The sequence below is a fragment of the Phymastichus coffea genome, unplaced genomic scaffold (assembly GCF_024137745.1).
Source record: "Phymastichus coffea isolate CEN01 unplaced genomic scaffold, Cenicafe_Pcof_1.1 PCOF00238, whole genome shotgun sequence".
Classification (NCBI taxonomy): domain Eukaryota; kingdom Metazoa; phylum Arthropoda; class Insecta; order Hymenoptera; family Eulophidae; genus Phymastichus; species Phymastichus coffea.
Window position 1 is genome coordinate 45002 of NW_026707049.1, and position 18230 is coordinate 63231.

The 18230-nt window shown below is 33.5% G+C and overlaps 1 protein-coding gene across 1 annotated transcript in view; it reads left to right on the forward strand.

Annotated features, from left to right (window-relative positions):
• Positions 1–1028: 1028 nt before the first annotated feature.
• The window catches only part of LOC131674389 (uncharacterized), a 47170-nt gene continuing 29968 nt past the window's right edge, over positions 1029–18230 (forward strand). Inside the window, exon 1 of the mRNA XM_058953033.1 lies at positions 1029–1364. The gene's annotated coding sequence lies outside the window, so the exon portion shown is untranslated. The remainder of the gene's footprint in view (positions 1365–18230) is intronic.

The following is an 18230-nucleotide window of genomic DNA, read 5'->3' on the forward strand; positions in this document are numbered from 1 at the left end:
TCAATAATTAATTTTCCGACATTCGAAACGTGCGTATAGCGCCTCTAATAACAAAGAGCAGCGAGCGTCCCGACAATACGTGTTGTCGATGAGCGAACGTCGATGTAAACAAACGCGCGGGTCGACCTTATGTAGTATTTGAGGAATAATAAAAGGTTTAGTTCGTGTTACTAACAAGTGTTTTTCGACTCGCTTACTCCTCACAGCTTCCACTCAACTTATTATAGGTTAATTAGGATTACTGGTTGACTGACGCCTGTCTTCACATGCTCTCAGGATTGCATTTTGAGCATAGATAATTACTTTCGCCCCTTTGATTTAATTGCGCGAATAAAATATAATTAAACGGTTTTACCCCGTTACAAAGCTTACTATGGTTATTTACTTGTAATTTAAGAAAACTCATTTCTCAAAATTCACGAATGTCTCTCGAATGTTCGATGACATCTCTCCTGCAAAAATAAGCGGGAAAATCTGTGTATAAATACGCCCACCTTTGCACAGGCTAGCATTCACTTCTAGCCTTGCAAGGTGAGCGCATGAGTCTGAATAAACTTGGTTAATACCTAAGTTCTCATTGTAATTAACTGAGCAAAACTGTTCTTTCCTTATAAGTCGAGCTCGACTTATAGAACATCTCGCGCTATAAGAAACTTGGGCCGAATTATATCCTATCCAAGAAAGACTTTAGCTCTGCTTATGTGACAATTCGCACCATAAGAAACTAGGGCATCGTCTGACTTTCCCTGAAAAATTATACTTATTTATATATATTTGATTTGTTTATTAGAGTACATTTGATTTATTTATTTATCGACAAGTAGAGTAAAATTATTAGAAACAAATTCTTACTTATTAGCTAGATACGAGAGTTCGAGAATGATTATTATTTATAAGTGATACGAACATCACATGTTTACAAATGAATAAAGTAAATAATTAAGACATGATTTCTGATGTATTTTGACCCTTTGAATTCAAATCTATAATCATATAAAAGCTTTTATTTAATTTTTTCAGGAAATATCTCCAAAAATAAATAAGAATAAAATATATGAGAATGAAAAAAGTATCAACAAATCAGCTAGTGATCTAAGAAAAAAATCAATCAACTTCCTAGATCACCAATACGATGAACAAAATACAGACATTTTACGCGAAGAAATAGAAGATATATATAATATACAAGGAAAAAATGAAAAGCTACTATTGGAAGAGAAAACAATCTATTTAGGGAATTCATCAAAACTGGACTATCAGAATACAAAATGTATATCTTCCACTAACTTACTAAAGAAAAATATTGTAGAAAGGAATATAGAAATTGTAAATATAGAACAACATCTTCAGAAATTACTCCGAAGGTAATCTTTAAGAGATTTATTTTTCCGTATAGACATTTATCCTATATTTATCCTATATTTATTATTCGTTCGTTAATCATATATAAGAGTTGTGTCAGCATATGTATTTATACATGCAAAGTTAAAAGTAATGACAGCATTAGTATAAGTATTACATCAATTTATTTAACTGTTGTCTCCATAAGTACCTAATTTAATCCCTCTAAGTATATGTTCAACTACTAATGTATACATATAAAATAAAATATCGTGTATTTATATGTAGGTACGATCAATACAAAATTCACTTACGTATTTAATCGTAATAAGTATGCATAAAATGATGAATAAATGAGAGATATACGATATAGGAAACTCCATTAATTTGAATAAAATATGAAACGTACTGTTAAAGTATGTAAACTTAAACCAAGAAGAGTAACTTGCTCACTTTTTTCCGTCGTGATAAACTTGAGAGTAGGGGAACCCAACCTCTTTTTCATGGAGAAAATTGAATAAACTGGCTTATTGGTTGATACAAAAGCATTTATTCATTTTTAAAATTTTGTAACAAAACTCCTTCCTTTGTTACCAATTCTTTGCGGGGTAAGTGAGGCACTTTCGCTCAAGGCAATTGAGGGAGAGAATGAGGAGAGGCTGATAAATGAATTAGAGAAAGACAGGAATCAAATCTCACTTACAACCTATTATTATTAATCATTATTCACACTAAACATACGCACGCATAACATAATCTAAATTACCGACCAACAAACTACAAATAGAACAATAAACTACTTAAGACAATCACAAATGAACATTTCGCATTTCATCTTAATACCTTGTTACGTCTCGTGCACCAACTACGAATAGCTAATGAAAGAGACGTTCCAATATGTTGACTAGTGGTCGGATACGAGGTGTGTTCAAAAAGTAACGAGAATTTTTAAATTTCGCTGGTTTGGAGAGTCCGCTTGTATAAAACTTTTTTTTATTATGTTGGTACACATGCCCATGAAGTACGTTAAAATTTTCAGCAATATTCATTGCTTACTTTTTAAGTGGCAGCCGCTAACGTTAGACGTGTTTTTCGAGCTCGGCGATTTTCGTTTGTGAAAAAAAATGGATCAAAGAATTTGTATTAAATTTTGCGTAAAAAATGAAATAAAGTGTAGTAAAGTTTGTCAAATGTTAACAAAGGCATATAGTGAGTCTGCTATGAGTAAAGCAAGGATTTATGAGTGGTATAAGCGTTTCCAAGATGGCCACGAAAACGTTGAAGATAACGAACGACCCGGACGCCCAAGCACATCAACAACCGATGAAAACGTGAAAAAAGTGAAAGAAATGGTTATGAACGATCGCCGAATAACAATCAGAGAAGTCGCTGATGATGTTGGCATATCAATTGGCTCATGCCATCAAATTTTTTTGAATGTTTTGGGTATGAAACGTGTGGCAGCAAAATTCGTTCCAAAATTGTTGAATTTCGAACAAAAACAGCGGCGAATGGAAGTTGCTCAGGAGTCGCTAAATGAAGTCAATAATGATGCAGAACTACTAAAACGTGTTATAAAAGGTGACGAAACATGGGTTTACGGATATGATGTCGAAACTAAGGCTCAATCGTCCCAGTGGAGGCATTCTGGATCGCCAAGACCGAAAAAGGCTCGACAAGTACGGTTGAATGTGAAGGTTATGCTCACTGTGTTCTTCGATTTTAATGGCATAGTGCATTATGAATTCTTGCCACAAGGTCAAACAATCAATAAGCAGTACTATCTACAAGTTCAACGTCGTTTGCGTGAAGCAATCCGAAAAAAACGCCCGGATTTGTGGCAAAACAATTCATGGCTTTTGCACCACGATAATGCGCCTGCTCACACTTCATTGCTTGTTCGTGAATTTTTGGTCAAAAACGAAACTGTAACGATGCCTCAGCCTCCATATTCGCCAGATATGGCTCCATGTGACTTTTTTCTATTTCCAAAAATAAAGAGAACATTAAAAGGCCGTCGTTTTACAAGCATAGATGACATTAAAAGCGAATCGCTGAAAGAGCTAAAAGCTATTACAAAGATCGAGTTTCAAAAGTGTTTCGAGGATTGGAAAAAGCGTTGGCATAAGTGTATTGTATCCGAAGGGGACTACTTTGAAGGCGACAACATTAATGTAGATGAATAAATAAATATTTTTTTCATAAAACGAAAATTCTCGTTATTTTTTGAACACACCTCGTATGTCTCACTTATAATAAATATATGTGGAAATGTATGTCTGATAATTGTACTACCTTGATAATCGTAGCCTTTAATTGTTGATAAAATGTAGCAGGCTCTAACTGCTTGTTGAATTAAATAAATGTAGCAGGCTCTAACTGCTTGTTGAATTGAATAGGATAGGTTTGAATAATACTTGCACGATATTACTTTGTAACAGTCGCGAGTTTATTAAGAAAAATGATCACCAATTGTCGGACCGGTGTGTACGGAGTTGAGTCTTACAGGTGCTTATTGACTGACTGACGGACTACTGATCAACTGCCTGAGTGTGTTTTGTTCATTGATTTTTATATCTTTTATAGTTCTTTTTCAGGTCAGTATTGCGATATTGTGTGACATTTTGTTTTCGCTGATTATAAATTCTTGCATTTTGGTGACTTAGTTTCGGAGTGTGTTTCGACAGCTTTTTGCTGTCGTGTGAATAGCTTAGCAGTTTTGAATGTGCATATGTTACAAAAAGGATGCGTCGTAAGGCTTAATTTCGGGGAGTCATTTACCTCGTGTTTATTTAGCTTTTTGCTGACGTGCGAATAGTTTAGTAGCTTTGAATTTCGCAAATGTTTATTTTATAAAAAGGATGCGTCGTAAGGCGTAACACCCCAGGGCCTAAGATATTGTAATATTTGCATACTTCTGAAATTCAAAGCTACTAGCGGTTTATACTGTTACGTCCTGAGACGTAAAATTAAATCATTTTGAGATCAACGGCAATCATGCGAATTGAAAGTAGCAAAATAAGCACAAAATGTATTTCACCTTCTTTTTTTTACGAAACGCAAAAATTAATAAATCAAATTCAGCAGAAAACTCAATTGAGAAATTGAAACATCAACTTGATTACTCGACAACTAAATGTAAGTCAGTAAGCCAATATATAAAACAGCGTCTCAATTTTTTAGCCAGTTGATTCGCGACTCGCGACAATTCTACTGTACCAGTTGACTCTGCCACTCATTGAGTGAAATCCAATTATTAAATAAAGTGTTATTAAATATTATTAAATAAAGTGTATCAAGTTCATTTCTATAATTTCCATATGAAATATTCTCAATAATAAAGAAACCAATTTAAGAAGAAAATAATATAAAGGAACAAGGAGTAAGATAATAATTTATCAACATCTTCAACAAATTATATATATATCCCAGGTAAGTCCTGCCATTATACATAATATATCATAATCATACCGTGATAAAATAAATTTTACTCATATTAAACAAATACATGTCACGGCTACGGAGTCGCGACATAACAAATTGGTTCCGGTACAAAAAGGGTGTTTACTTTGCATCAAGTAAAACTTAAAAAAAAAAATTTTAATTTTAATGAACAATAAAGATTCTTCTAGTTCTGACAACGCGAAAAGACTTACGCGACTGCAAGTAAAAACTAAACCAGAATTAAAAAGCGGTATAATTAAACCAAGCACATCTATTACAAATCCTTTTAAAAAATCAAATAAACTCGCGCGTTCTCCTCCTAGAACAAATAGCGAGAACAATAAAATAAAAATTTCAGAAAATCTAGAGAAGTTAAATAAACAAATAACACAAGAAAAATTAATTGATATTTGTAGTGAGTCAAAAAACTTATTAAACAAAAACGAAAATTTCGGACAATTAGTGCCTTATAATTCAAACATCCAATTACAGAAAACTGAACAAATCGAAAATATTAATACGAAAGCAAACGTCAGCGAAATGTCGCAACCGCTGAGATTACCACTCAAGTATGTCGCGGATTTAGTCCCACAGTTCGACGGCAAAAACATAACACTCAGCGAATATATCGACAAATTAAAAACTGCAAAGTCAATAGTTTCTGAAATAGATGAATCAAATTTAATACCAATTTTAAAATGCAAGCTAAGTGGAGAAATTTATAAAGCACTAGCTAATATAAAAATCAATAAAATAGACGATTATATTAAAGCTATAAAACAATTATTTCCTTCTTTAGATAATATTCATAGTTTATACGGGAAACTTACGGATATTATTCAAAAACCAAACGAATCAGTTCTTACATATGCAAATCGGTTGAAAGATCTAGTTGTACAGATCAAAGAATTAAAAAAACTACAAGTAGATACTGATGAAACCTTTAAGGCATTTGAAAAAACAATAAATGAAGACGCATTAATAAATTTTAAAAATGGCTTACAACAAAATATTCGAATCGAATTAAAAGATTATAACAATTTAAGCACTGCTGTACAAGAAGCCATACAAATCGAAACAAAATTCAAAAAACATAAAATATTAATAGGTGGAATTACCGACATTACCCAAAACACACCTGATTCAACTACCGTTTCGGCAAATGTTAATAATATTTACAATTGTCAAATCTGTGAAAGCTACAATCATGAAGCTTTATTTTGTCACAACGGGTCATGCGTATACTGCAAATCTAACGACCATTTATCAAACAATTGTAAAGTGGCAAAATCAAAAATCGAACTCATATGCAAATTTTGCAATGCTAAAGGACACTCAATAGACGGTTGCAAATTTAACAAAATAAAAGGAAACCATTGCCAATACTGTCAAGTGATGGGACATTCTGTCATACAATGCCCATTCATTACAGAATACGAAGTATGTTGGAAATGTAAAGAAAGTGGACACAGCCCATACACCTGTTTAAAACCTCTTAAAACACCAGATCCTTGTGCGGCTTGTGACAGTACAGGACACACAGTATTGAATTGTCCAAATGTAACATGTAAACGTTGTAATAAAATCGGCCACTCGGTAAAATTTTGTCCAAACTCAGACGAAATGAGAAATTACAGAATCGCAGCGTGTGCAATGTGCAACGAAGAAAGTCATGAAACAAACGACTGCAAATTGGTAAAAATTTTGAACACCTACACTAAAAACAATAGAAGCAATGATAACAGAGATAATACAAACTCAAATTTTAATAACAATACACGTAGAAATGGAAACAACGATTACAACAGTAGACCTACACGATATAATAATTTTGGAAGAAACAACGATACAAAATGCGACTATTGTCACATGCGAAATCACACAATCGAAAATTGCTTAAAAATAAAAGCACTTGAGAAAAATGCAAAAAAAAGTATTGTATGTTCTTATTGCAAAGAAACAGGTCATGAAATCGAAGCATGTCCAATTATAAAATCACTAGAGAGCAGTCAAGAAAAATTCTGCTCAATTTGCAAACGAACGGACCATACAGACTCACAATGCTTTAGACGAAATAATCAGGGAAACGAATAGATTCTTCCGAAATCAAGTGCACGGAAGAACAACATAGTGAGTCACTTACTACAGAAGCAAAAAGCAATATAATGACAACACTAAACGTTGAAACTGCTGACACAAACGAACTTGACATAATTAACTCAGCAAATCAAAATAACGTGAAAATAACAACAGAAGAAAAATTATGTTTCGAATGTAAAGAAAACGTAGAATTCAAAAATACATTCAAAACTAAAGTATCAATGTATCTTTTAAAATTAGAAAATTTATTACAATATATACAAATACCAAATCCATTTTCAAGCATTAATTTCAACTTACTGGTTGATAGTGGAGCTCAAATAAACATTATAAAAAGTAACCAAATACCAGCAAACGCCATACTAGATTCCGAGAAAATTGCACTATCAGGAATTACTGACAAAACAATAGAAACATTAGGGCTAGTAAAAATAATCATCAATGGATTATTAGTCGATTTCCACGTTGCTCCAAAAGAATTTTCAATTCCTTACGATGGAATACTAGGAATACCTATTCTGAAAGAACACAAATTAAGACTAGACGAAGGTTACTTGGAAATAAATAATCGGAAAATACAACTCATATCAGTCCCTTTAAATACAAACAATTCAATTGCTATTAACGAAAAAAAAGAAAGGACAGCAACAAGAATAACAGAAGAACAAAAAATTTTTCTAAGCAAAACTCTACAAAACATTAATAAAGAAAATAAAAAAGAATGTGAAAAAGAAAAAGACAAAAATTATACAGTACCTGAAAATAATTATAATTTACAACAAAATGATACAAAAATAATATACCCCACAATCACCGAACAAATGAACACTGCAACAGCAAATAAATTAAACAATGATATAATTTCATCAGACAATACGAAACAGGATATAGAAACTTGTAAAGAGTCAACCAAAACATTCTTCCCTTCAAAAGGACTTACAAATTTAAAATTAGAATTAGAAAAAAATCCTTTACAAGTAAAACTTTTGATTAACCATATAAATATGACAATGAATAATGACAATATATCCAACACAAATGACGAATTTATCGAAAATTATAACTATAAACAATTTATGTCTGTCATAAAAGAAAATACTGAAATAGAATTCCCTCCTGAAAACAACATACTAGAAGAAACTCAAACATACCAATATATTTCTTTCGATTTAGACAATTTTCCAGACAATATCGACCTAACGGTAAATACAGATTTCAATGTCAATGAAAATGAAATTTTTCATGCAGGCAGTATAAACTTCCTAGGAGAAGAACAAGAAGAATCAGAAAATAATCAATTAAACCACAAAGAAAAAGTCTTCGAAAAAATAAATTTAACTGACCTACAAGGAAATGATTATAAAAAAATGAAAAAATTGATTGAAAAAATTGAAGACATATTTTGGGTTGAAGGCGATAAATTAGGTACCTGCAACATAGAACAACACGAAATAAATTTAATTGACGATAAACCAGTCTATGTGAAACAATTCCCCTTACCACATAAATTACGAGACATCGCAATAGAAGAAGTGAAAAAACTAATATCTCAAAAACTAATCCAAAATTCAAAAAGTGCTTTTAATGCACCAACATGGATAGTTAAGAAGAAAAGCTTGGCAGATGGAAAAACCAGATGGCGATTAGTTATCGACTACAGAAAATTAAACGAAAAAACTGTTCCCGATCCATATTTAATTCCAAACATAACCGAAATGTTCGACCAACTAGGGAAAGCAAAATATTATCACGTCGTTGACCTAAAATCAGGCTTTCATCAAGTAAAAATACATCCAAAAGATATTTTTAAAACAGCATTCAGTATACATCCTTTAGGACGATTTGAATTCCTTGTTTTACCATTTGGCCTAATAAATTCACCTAGAACATTTCAAAGAATACTAAACACAGTTCTAGGCGACCTAATTGCCAATACATGTTTTGTCTTTATTGACGATATAATTGTTTTCGGAGAAACAGTAGACGAAGTCAACGAAAGATTTTATACAGTAGCCCAAAATCTAAGAGAAGCTGGTCTAAAACTCGAACCTCAAAAATGTGACTGGTTAAAAACAGAAGTATCATTTTTAGGACACATTATAAGCGAATCCGGTATCAAACCAGACAAAAAAAAATACAAGCCGTCGAAGCTTTCCCAACACCAAAAACTACAAAAAACGTAAGAGAATTCCTCGGACTCTGCAATTACTATAGACGTTTTGTTCCGAATTTCGCTGAAATAACAAAACCATTAACTATACTCTTACACAAAAATGTAAAATTTTTCTGGAAAATAGAACAACAACAAGCATTAGACAAATTAAAGAAATTACTATGCGAAGCTCCTATTCTACAATATCCAAAATTTAACAAACCCTACATCGTTAGAACAGATGCATCAAACCATAGCTTAGGCGCAGTACTATCTCAAGGAGAATTGGGACACGATAGACCCATCGCATACGCATCAAGAGTTCTAAGTAAAACAGAACAAAATTATATGACTTACGAAAGAGAAGCTCTGGGAATAATCTTCGCAATCAAAACATTCCGAACTTACTTATTCGGTAACAAATTTACTGTTGTAACGGATCACAAACCCCTACTATCATTAAAATCAGCCGATAACAATAGCAGAGTACAAAAATGGCGATTAAAATTAGTCGATTACGATTTCGACATAATTTACCGCCCGGGTAAAGAAAACGGCCCAGCTGACTGTTTATCAAGAAACCCTATAGAAGCTAAAATATGTGTCACAACGCGAGCACAGAAAGCAAAATCAAAAAATGAAATAATACCAACTCAAAAATTAAATAACAACGAGAAAATAAAAATTATGAATAACAAAAGAATTCAAGAAAAGAACAAAAGAAAACATACACGCAAATTCAGCAACACGAATAATAATCAAAACGAAAAAAATAAACACACTAACAAAAACAAAAATAATGACACGAATAGTGATAACATCGTTTATAGTAAAAATTCAATACAATTTCGAAACGACAACATAATTTACATAATATCCGAAAAACACAAAGAATTAGATGAAAACACTAACAGTATACTAATAAAAAAGAACCTAAAAATCAATGAAAACTTATCTATAAACGAAATAGATACATTAAACTATGGAAAAAAGAAAATATTTATTTTATGTCTAAACACTGCTACATCAGCAGAAACAAAAAAGCAAAATCTAACCGAACTGTTCGAAAATTTAAAACACCTTTTAATACAAAATAACATTTCAACAATAAGTATTTCAAAGAATATCAACATAATAAACATATGGTGGTCGGAAATAGAAGACATAATCAAAACAATCTTCAAAGAAAGCAACATTAAAATCATAGTTTGCATGAACCACATCGAATACATAAGCGATCTAGATCAAAGAAACGAACTATTTAAAATATATCACACTTCTAAACTCAGAGGTCATTCAGGAGTAAACCGAACCTACAATAAAATTAAAGAAAAATATTGTTGGGAAAATTTAAAGAAAGACATACAAAAAAGAATTTCAATGTGCCAAGAATGCCAAAGAAACAAACTAAAACGAAAACCAACAAGACAACCGATGACTTTAACAGACACACCTTTCAAACCATTCGATAAAGTTGCCATGGACATAATGGGACCATTCGAGATTACAAAAAATAATAATCGATACATACTCTCAATTCAAGACCAACTTTCAAAATTTATTACTCTCACAGCGTTAAAAGATCAAACCGCGGAATCGGTAAGCGAAGCTTTTATAAAAAGATTCATTTGTATTTTCGGAACACCAAAAGTAGTATTAACCGACAAAGCTCAGAACTTTAAAAGTAAACTGCTAAAACAAATAGCAAAACGATTTCAATTCGAAAAAATCGAAACAACATCATTCTCACCACAATCCAACGGCTCTGTCGAGAGAGCTAACCATCCTCTCTGTGAATTTATTAAACAATTCACATCAAAAAAATGTGAATGGGATGAACTTTTAGAACTGGCACAATTTAATTATAACACCAGCATTCACACTGGTCATAATTTCACGCCACATGAACTTGTTTTTGCCTTTCCAGCCAAATTACCATCTAGCGTACCGCTGAAAAAATCCGAACAATTACCAACATTTAACGGATACTTAGAAAATTTAATAAAAAACATGAACGAACTAGCACACATGGCTAGAGAAAACTTAATAATTTCAAAACAAAAATCAAAACAATACTATGACCGATTTATGAACCCTATAGAATTCAAAATCGGAGACAAAGTCTGGTTCATGAAAGAACCAAACCCGGGGAAATTGGAGAAAAATAAATACTTAGGACCGTTTGAAATACTAAAAATAACAGAAAAAGGCAGCGTTGTAATAAATTACAACGGGAAACCAAAAACAGTTCATGCGAATAAATTAAGTTTAGTTAAACAAATAAATTAATATTCTTTTTATTTCAGAAAATACAATGGAACAATATTCACTAGTTATATTAATACTAATCACTCTCATTCAAACAAGCAAAGGGCTCATCGGATTTAACTGCGCTTCAACCAACCCAACCATTACTCCCTTGTGGACACTGGAGAATGTGACTTCCACGAAACAAAAATAAATTCAACACAATCTACAATAGAATTACTACAAAAAACCGAATTTAAATCGATAAAAATCATCCAATGTAAAATAGTAATACAACGTACAGTTTTTCATTGCGGCATGTTTAGCCATTTAGGCCCAACAGAAAACGCACTTCAAGAATACGTTTACGATATATCACACGATGATTGTAATAACATACACCAAACGGGTATTTTCAAATACGATAACGTACACATTATAACAGGACTAAAAATTAACTCTACAACATCCAAAGGATTAGACTTAGCAGGAAAAGTAGAGGGAAAATCTTGCTCAGGAGCAACCTATGCCGATAATTTCGGAACATGGAGTAACGTTTTTGTACAAGGTCTTATAAGAATAACCCTATGAGAAAGTTACGCAGCAGTTAGATTAGAAAACGACAAAATCAAATTAAATTCGGGTACGGTATGCAAATTTTCAGACCAACACTGTATTGATATGGAAGGAGGCCACACTTTTTGGCCATTATTACCACGCGAAAATTGCTTTAAAAATCAATATGATATTTTATATAGAGGCTCGGTCACTAAAATAACCTCACCCAACCAAGAAACAATATTTAGCCTAAATACAGAAGAAATATCTTTTGCATTGTCAACTAGAGGGAATATAAGTTTTTGTAATAGAATCCTAACAAAAACCGAACACCCAAAACTCTTTATATATGAAAAGTCTAATATCAATGTACTATATGACAATGACATTCGGACAAAGCAAGGGATACTTAATTATGATTTATTCACGTATTTTAATAGTAAATTCGTGTATGTAGAGAAACATTGTAGGTTAGAAACAAAAAACCTTTACTTAAATATTTTAAAACAAAAATGTGAACTGGACAGAAAATTCCTATACAATTCCCTATCCATTGCATCCATTGCACCTGACGAATTTGCATATAGCCTCATGGAGAAGCCTGAGTACATAGCTCGGCTGGCAGGAGAAGCCGTACATATCATACAATGTACGCCAACTGAAGTCCAACTACTTCACACAGACAGATGTTTCGTACAACTTCCAGTAAAATCAAAAAACGGAACATACTACCTCACACCAAAGACACACATCTTACTGAAAACAGGAACAGAAATAAACTGCAATGCAATCATCCCCCAATACTACAAAATTGGAAATCAATGGATAAATCTTACACCAACACCAAGAAAAGCAACTAACGCAGTTTTGACATTGAAACCAAATACTACAATAACATGGCAACCGACCGAACTAGAGTCATTAGCAACCAGTGGCATTTATTCTCAAGAAGATCTGCAACAGTTACAGGACCATATACTCTTTCCTATGGAGAAAACAGCACTCCTCAACGTAATTGCAAGAGGTATGCAAGGCGACGAAAGTATGCAAGGAGGACTAATATCAAACTTGATATTCACTAAAAAAACTCTAACCGATCTAGCAGAAAACCTCTGGACCAAAACCATCAATAAACTCACTAAATTCGACTCTATAAGTTCCGCCATTATAATGAGTATTATCATATTTCAATGCGTCAAAAGCGTGTTTAACGTGATAATCAGAGGATATACGTTGCATTCAATATATGGATTCTCAACATATTTGCTAGCAGCAGTGTTCAGCTCTATCACACACTTACTGATAGCGTTAAACAAACCACTCGCCAAACAAAAATACAAAGACACAACGAAAAATAATGAATATGAATTGCAGCAAATAGTGATTGACCACCCAGAAACCACCATACAAAAATCACCACCTCTATATCTCCAAACCATACACAAAGAACCACCAAAAATCATACCTTCAGCACCAATTCCAAACAAAATTTCCAAAACAAACAAAGATGATACTCCAATCTTCACATTAGACTTGCATTAATAATAATCACAAATTTATATAAATAAAGACCCTAAAATGGAACTCTACTGCACCGTCATACAAAATATTATCATTTTCAGAATATAATTATTATTAGTTTTAAGATAAAATTTGTAACCAAGTAAAATTGACGAAGACCTCAAATTGATATAAACTTAACTATTTCTTTCTTTTACGTTGATGTCGCATCGATATGCAACTATCTAGCCACGGAGGTGTTACGTCCTGAGACGTAAAATTAAATCATTTTGAGATCAACGGCAATCATGCGAATTGAAAGTAGCAAAATAAGCACAAAATGTATTTCACCTTCTTTTTTTTTACGAAACGCAAAAATTAATAAATCAAATTGAGCAGAAAACTCAATTGAGAAATTGAAACATCAACTTGATTACTCGACAACTAAATGTAAGTCAGTAAGCCAATATATAAAACAGCGTCTCAATTTTTTAGCCAGTTGATTCGCGACTCGCGACAATTCTACTGTACCAGTTGACTCTGCCACTCATTGAGTGAAATCCAATTATTAAATAAAGTGTTATTAAATATTATTAAATAAAGTGTATCAAGTTCATTTCTATAATTTCCATACGAAATATTCTCAATAATAAAGAAACCAATTTAAGAAGAAAATAATATAAAGGAACAAGGAGTAAGATAATAATTTATCAACATCTTCAACAAATTATATATATATCCCAGGTAAGTCCTGCCATTATACATATTATATCATAATCATACCGTGATAAAATAAATTTTACTCATATTAAACAAATACATGTCACGGCTACGGAGTCGCGACATAACAATACAGAAATTTTTGCGGTGTGTGCATTTATTTAGTATATGAGGAGCGCGGTTGCTCGACTTTGTACAGTTCAATTTTTACAATGTTTGGATTTCCAAGGAAGCGTCATTCGATGGTCTACGTAAGTATTTTACAAATTGATTTCTTATTCATTGTTATTATTATCATTATATTTCTTTATTCTAGTTTGTGGATTGGCAGTATTCCCGTGCGGTAAAGAAAGCCAGACGGGAGGGCTTGCCTTTACCAGTCGCATCTAAGCCCGGGACCCGAAAATATGTGAGAATAGATGTAAGTGTTTTACAATGTATGTTTGTATATTGGTATATTGATATGTCTGATTAATTTGTTTCCTAGTTGCTTGTTAGTTTCAGAGATGGCAGTTAGTGCGTACTCTGAGGTATTGCGATCGAGTGACGTAGACGGCCTTCTTCTTGGGGGAGTATGGTCCAGATGAAGATACTTGGAATCTTCGCGAATTATTTTTTTATGATTTATTAGTGTATTGTAATGGTTTTCGTCGAGTATGTGTGGAGGTTTTTAGTGAGTTTTACAATGTAATCATAGGTCCAAGTGTAGATCATCGATACGATTGTAATTGTATATGAGTGTAATTTGTAAACATAATTGTAATTTTGTAAAAATATATTTTTGTTTTTTAGATAAGGAATTTGTTTTTATTTTAGATTCCTAAAGCAAATATCTCGCTTCCCTCCCCGCTTAAAATGTGGCAACATTTGAGGAGTGTCATGTTCGTATTAGTTCAATTCTAGTGAAAACAAATGTTTATTTGTAGTTGAAAGAGTGGTTTGATTGTTGAAGGTAAAAGGTGGTCTGTTTGGTAGAGGAGGTGGTGATATGCATCTAGGTGTTGAGATAGGTATTGTGGGGATAATCTTGATTTCTTGCAGTTCTATGTGTTTTTCTATGTCGTTGTCTGTTCTGTTTTTGCTTGGTGTCCTGAGTTTGATGAGGAGGTGTGTAATAGAGCTGAAGATGGCTCCGAGTAGGTGGAGCGACCAGCCGTAGATTGCGTGTAGTGCGTATCCTCTAATTATTGTATCTATTATTAATTTTATTGTGTTTATTAAGATCAATGTCATAATTATAACTGAAGAGATTGATCCGCAAGTGATCATTTTGTTTATGATTATATTCCAGGTGCTGACTGCAATGTTTTTTATGGTATTTTCTGAGAAGATGCTTCCACTCGTTGTCACGTCTCCCGTTATTTCTCTTGCTATGTCGTTGAGTATTGATGTTCTCTCCATAGGGAACATTATTTGTTGTTGTAGTTCGTCTAGTTCGTCTTGAGAGTATACTCCACTTGTTGCTAATGAATTTATTGATTTGAAGTTCCATCCTATTTTTGTGTTAGGTCTAAGTGTGTTTGGTGCTGCGCATGGTTGAGGTTTGGGTGTGAGTCTTACCCATTCTTCTTCGAGTTTGTAGTACGTTGGTACGAGAGCGTTACAGTTTATCTGTTCCCCTTTCTTTTTGAGGATGTGTGTTTTTGGTGTGAGGAACCATGTTTCGTTTCCAGAGGTTACTGAGAGTTCGTTGTAACATTCTTCTAATTTAATTATTTTTACTGTCTTTGGTACACATTTTATTGTACTGCTTCTCCTGCAACTCTTGCGATGTATCCTGGTTTTTTCATGATGTCGTATGCAAATTCGTCAGGGGAGAGGGTGGCAATGGATAGGGCATTTTGTATTACCTTTCTTTCAACTTCGCATCTTTCTGTTATTAAATTCAAGTATAGTTTGTTCAATTGACTCCTTAAATGTTTTTCTACGTATACAAATTTTTAATTGACATATGTGAATAGGTCTAGGTTTACGGTGCTTCTTGTGCTTACTAAGTCATTTTCTAGTTGGTATGCGTTTATGTAATTGTCTTTTTCTACGATGAATAGTTTCGGGTGTTCCGTTCTTACAAGTTCTCTGTTGCAGCGTTGTATTTTGTTTCTGGCGCTTAGAGCAAATGTTATTTCACTATGATTTAATGCGTAAATTATTTCGTGATCGTAGTCACTAGAATATTTCGTTGCTATGCCTTTAAATAGTATATCGAATTCATTTTTGAAGCATTCTTCTCCTGGTAAAATATCCCAGAAGGTATAGCCTGCTTCCATGTCTATACATGTTTTCTCAGAGAACTTGCATACGGTCCCTGTGTTTAGTCTTAATTTATCGTTATCTAAGTTTACTTTAGCTCTACTTTGTATTAATGTTATTTTGATAAAGCCATGAACAAATACCTTATTCCATGATCCGAAGCTATCAGCGTAGGCTGCTCCATAGCAGGAGTTTCCTTCTGCGCTACCCGCGAAATCGATACTTTTTGAAGTAGTTGCGTTTATTTTTAGATTAACAATTTTATGATTATTGTCAAATACGAAAGTTCCCGTTTCATGGATAAATTTACATTGTTCATGACTTATTTCGTAAATGTATTCCTGTTCTCCAGTTGGTGTGGGTATTAAGTGCCCGAATATTCCACATGTGGAGACAGTTCTATGTATTTCTATTTTACATTGTAGTACGGAAATTTCGCGGAATTCCGCGGTTTGTATTAATTCTATATATACATTTGATTTATTTACGGGAGTGTTGTGAAAGTCGCATTCTCCCGTGTCTACTAAGGAGTACGTCGTGATGTTTGGCGTTGTTGTCCCGCAGTCGTATCCAATGATGGCTGATGTTGTTTTGATAATTGTAATTATTATTAAGAATTGTTGATACATATTGAAATGGTCCTAGAACATAAATTATTGTTAGATTTTTTTCTTGTGCATAATTAATTTATTTGCATGGACTGTATTTGCTTTTCCACCTTTATTTATGATAACATTATTTTTGTCTGTAACTTTTAAGATTTCAAATGGTCCCAGGTTTTGATTCTTTTCTAATTTTCCTGGTTTAGGTTCTTTAATGAGCCACACTTGATCTCCTATTTTGAAATTGCAAGGGTTTTATGTGGCGATCATAATATTTTTTTGATTTTTCTTTTGCTATTATGAGGTTTTCCCGCGCTAAGCATGCAATATCCTGCATGTTTTGTATAAGTATGGATAGATAATTATTAAATGTTGGCAATTGTTCTGAAGTTTTTAACGGTTCACTAGATGGTAATCGTGGTGGATAAGCGAAGACCAGTTCATGCGGAGTAAATCTATGTGCGCTGTGAACGCTTGTATTGTAATGAAATTGGGCTAATTCTAATAAATTGTCCCATTCAATTTTTTTACTAGAAAAATTTTTTAAATATTCACAAAGGGGGTGATGTGCTCTTTCTAGGGAGCCGTTTGATTGTGGTGAAAATCCGGTGGTTTCTATTTTTGCAAATTTAAATCTACGAGCAATGGCTTTTAAAATTTTACTTGTAAAGTTTGCTCCTCTGTCGGTGAGGACTACTTTTGGTGAACTGAAAATACATATTGTAACAGGCTGTCGTTCAGTCGATAATCTCTAAAATTGCCCTTATTATAACTAGACGACGCCTTGTTATCTATGTGCTCAAAGCACAGTAACCTACCTTGCCTCGAAGTGCGCCTGCGCAGAGTCTCTTCACTATTCCGAGTTGGGTTCCCCCAACTCACCGATTGGCGGCGCTGTCGCCCCTTGCTAGTAGCGCTCGTGCGGCCGCCGCCGGAACCTAAGTAGTCGACTCGCGTCTATCGGAATTCGCACGGTTCGTGCTACGCAACCGGCGAATTCGAATCGAACGTAAACACTGACGCGACCTGCGGACAAAGGAAAAAACACAATAACGGAAACTCGTTTAAATGAAAATAATGATTGATTTATTCAATTAAATCAATGACACGGGGAATCTGCCGAGAGTCTAACGCACGCACGCGTGAATGACAACACACGCAAATTGAGAGAGAGAGAAAAAAACCGCGATTACCGTGAACTGCCTGCTCGCACGCAACAAATAAATACTTCTCACGCACGCTGCGCGGGATCGCTCGCAAATTAACAACAATTAAAAAGGGGGAAAAGGTGCACCTACCGCAAGAACGACGAGGAT